Source organism: Bidens hawaiensis, unplaced genomic scaffold (genome assembly GCF_021521415.1).
Source record: "Bidens hawaiensis isolate Kalapana, Puna unplaced genomic scaffold, B.hawaiensis_p1.1 tig00028741_1, whole genome shotgun sequence".
In the NCBI taxonomy this organism is placed as follows: domain Eukaryota; kingdom Viridiplantae; phylum Streptophyta; class Magnoliopsida; order Asterales; family Asteraceae; genus Bidens; species Bidens hawaiensis.
The window spans coordinates 104,276-108,220 of NW_027505130.1; the positions used below are offsets into that span (position 1 = coordinate 104,276).

Here is a 3,945-nt window from a genome sequence, read left to right on the forward strand (position 1 = left end):
ACTTCAATGATACGCAAAGACCTCTACAAAAATGTCCCCAACACTAAAGATCTAGTTACCAAGACAGAGATTTGCTAAGAATAATTTCTCAACAGTATATATTTGATATTTGTTAAAATTTAAATATTCTTACTTTATGAATCTGTTGTAAGTAGAAGGCACTCTTTGCGCTTTTCCGCAATTGCAAATACAAAAATCAACGGGTAGTCTTGGTCTTATTGAAATTGAAAATGTCAGTGAAAGTCAAGATCCGAATATAAATATAAATGATAAGATATTAAACATAAATTATAAACAATAAGCATAAATTAAAAAATGGAACTTGTTAGTGTTGCAGTGAAAACAAACCTTGTGATCTTCTTTAAAGTTATTGTACATGTGTTCTCTTATATCTGTAATGTAAAAGAGAAAAAAAGAATTGATCAGTTATTTCACCCTTCATTGATATCATGAAATCCTTAAATTAGTATTTTTAATAATATAGTTTTCATAATGATCTTATAAAGGGAGAAAATGATATTAATTAACGACCCAGCCCAAACCGTTTTGAGTTTTGACCCTTATACGAACGACCCACCAAAACCATTTCTAACCCGTTACCACCCGTTTCCCCAATACTCAACATGTACCTTTAGCACTTGCTGATTAACAAGAATTGCTTGGCCCGTCGGACACCTAAAACCCATTGAGATAATAAGTGGATCAGTAGAAGATTCACTTTCTGAAGCTTCTAGAGATCCGGTATTCATCTGAATTAGATTCGTGGGGGGGCACAAAACCTTCTATGTCAACATTCATAGTTTCTATTTCAACACGAGTTTTAAGCTTCTTGCGTTCTAATGAACCTTTCAGCATACTCACAACAGAAGAAACCTTATCAATATGTGGCCCGTTAAAAGTAGTAGATGATGAATTAGATGCGGAGACGAGATCATTAAACGGGTTGGAAAAATCTTGTTTTGATTGGTTGACTGCAAGCCTGGATGCATTATGCGTTGCTTCTGTGTTTATTGTTGTCTGTGAGTTCTGCATTGCAACATACTTCCTCCTGTAAACAGCGGATACTAACTAATAAATCTAGTAAAGCCTTATTTGTAAAGGATATTAAGTTTTAGACAACATGTCTATGGTCAATCTGACGCGACCCGTTTTAACTTGTACTGATTATTACCTTAATTCAGATGAATGACTTCTCGTCACTGGTTGGGAACTATTAAACCATGCGTGCACAAGAAGTGAATTATGAGATCGTGCCAGTAGTCATTGATCGATATTAATTATTCATACATATTCTTAATAATATAAAATGTCACACCCCGACCAAAGGCGGAACATGCCGGGGTGCAACCGATTGCCCAAAACACAAGACATTATTAAAGTGACAATATTTAATCAACTCATTTATTTCACAAATCAATAAACAACACATCTTGGTCATACAAACAAATTGAACACAAGTAAACAAATTTATTGTTCGTTTTACTAATATCCTAATAGTCTTGGTAACGTTTTCCGTCAAGTCTTCAAGTCGATAAAAGTCAAACCTGTAACAATGCATAAAATAATATTTTGTCAACACGTATGTTGGTGAGCAATTTCATAGTTTGAGTATATATAATATGAGCGAAATTCACAAACGTATATGAGATTATAAATAAAAGCATCAATCGTGGCATATAAAACATATGTAAATGAGGATCCTTTCTAATCGGTAACAACCGACATACTCGGTGTGACATCTGCCCGAATCCGACCCAACCCAGGTACCCGTTTTCGAATCCGATTCTTTTTATGTTTTAAAATTTGATTATTAATCTTTGTAAATTTAACATTAAATAAATCATATATATATTTTTATATTACTTACTAAATAATAATAATTTCCTTTCCGCCGTCCCGCCTCTTTCTCTCTCTTGTCGCCGTCCCGCCTCTTTCTCTCTCTTGTCGCCGTCCCGCCTCTTTTCTCTCTTGTCGCCGTCCCGCCCCTTTGCTTAACCCTTGAGCCTGAAACCCCTTTTTCTCTTAACCCTTTGCTTGTCCTTTGGTTCTTCCCGCCTAAGGATGTCCGCGCAGCTCCACGCGCCAGACTCCTTACAAGGAAGCCTGCGTGAAGACCAGCTGTTCCCGCGACGCGCAAAGGATTGTAGTTCTTCCCGCGGCGCGCTAAGAATGGTAGTTCTTCCCGCGGCGCGCTAAGAATGGTAGTTCTTCCCGCGGCGCGCTAAGGATTATAGTTCTTCCCGCGGCGCGCTAAGAATCGTAGTTCTTCCCGCGACGCGCTAAGGATTATAGTTCTTCCCGCGGCGCGCTAAGGATTGTTCTCTGTCTGCCTTCGCCCTTGCGCGCGCGCTCGAGTTTTCTCGCGCTAGACCTTAAGTCTTTTCTTCAGTTTATGCCAGCCTGTATTCCTTTGAAATATCTTATCTTTTGTATGAGCACTTTAGGTCAGTTCCGACATCTGTCCGAAAAGCCACTTTCGGCGCAGCATGCGCACCAATCCTATTGGTTGACAGAAAAAGTGACTGACATAATCTTTTGAAATCTTCTTTTGCATGCCTTGAACAGTGTTTTATCTGACACCTCCCATGCTTTGACCTGTAACCTGTCAGCTTTTCCCCATCCCCTGCAGCTGCCGGCATATCTTTTAATATCTTTTGCTTTTGGCTTCTTGTACTTTTTAATATCTTTTGCTTGATTTGATAAGATCTTTTCCCCTTTTCAAGGGATTGTGTTCCCTTGGGTTTTTCCTATAAATTAAGCTAATTTCTTGTAACACTACACACACTACACTTAAGCACTTTCCAAATCTCTCTCCCTTTGCTCTCTGCTGTAGTTCCTCTGCATCTCCAACTCCTCTCTTTGCCTCCGTCTTCTCTTCTGTTCTGCCCAGAATCTCGGTAAATATAAATATATATATTGTTTTAATTTGTTTAACTAACAAAAATCGATACATATTGCATATATTCAAGACATAAAAACCAATCGTTAAACCAATAAACTTTTATTTATAGGTTAACTTGTGCTTGTTTAAAAGTTGGTTCTTGCATAATCTTTCATCGCGCCGTTTACAAGTGAGTAATCTCGTACTTAATCCCCTTTTATTTTTAACGTTTTGGGATGTTCATGTGTTCGTACAACTCGAGTCTTAAACTTGTTTATGAAATTTATGTGCGCAAAACCCCATGTGTTATGGACGTTTACTTGGCTGTTTATTTGTATGTGTGAATCATTAACCGCTTTGACGGCCTATTCCGAAGTTTTCATGGATCCATTAGATGAACACGGGAGACCTATCGTTTACGGTTTTCTTGTTTTGTTACACATGCACGTATGATTTATCGTTTTTGTGCTCAATTGGGAGCACGGATTGAACTATGAGCTATGATCTAAGGCTTGATCACAATCTGATTACACCCTATGTTAAACCCCAGTTAAGCACATGTTGTGCGCAGTGTTTGTTATTATCTATTTATATCTATTAAACTTGATTTCTCACCGACACGCAAGTGTTGACGTTTTATTTTAACACATGTTCAGGTTTGCTGTAGCTGCTTTTGGGAATCTCAAGGACACGTAGGATGTTGTCTTTTGTTTGGACCTAGATTAAAATGTAACAAGACAAATTATGTTATTTGAATATTTTAAGTTATGATATGATTTATGTTACCTTACAATTCATGTTCTGCGCGTGCGCAATGAAAATGTATTTATTAAATATTGACACCCAAATAGTGTCGCGAGTAATGAAACAATAAGTGGCGCCCCGATGTATAATCCGCCATCGGTCGGGGTGTTACAGATTGGTATCAGAGCTCCGTGACTTTAGGATAGGTGGTTAGACTTAACGACCTAGAATACCTAAGAGTCCCTTCTCGCGCATGAGAAATATCTCATGTTTGCGCGCTAATTGTTAATTACTCGATATTTATAAAATATGCTTGCGCA

General features: G+C 37.9%; 1 long non-coding RNA gene across 1 annotated transcript; it reads right to left on the reverse strand.

The window, feature by feature from the left end:
* Positions 1 to 322: 322 nt before the first annotated feature.
* Positions 323 to 1,264, reverse strand: LOC143610936 (uncharacterized). Its single transcript, XR_013149682.1, has 3 exons — positions 1,172 to 1,264; positions 630 to 1,048; positions 323 to 392 (listed from the first exon to the last, which is right to left on the reverse strand). It is a non-coding gene; the product is annotated as an uncharacterized LOC143610936 (long non-coding RNA).
* Positions 1,265 to 3,945: the final 2,681 nt, after the last annotated feature.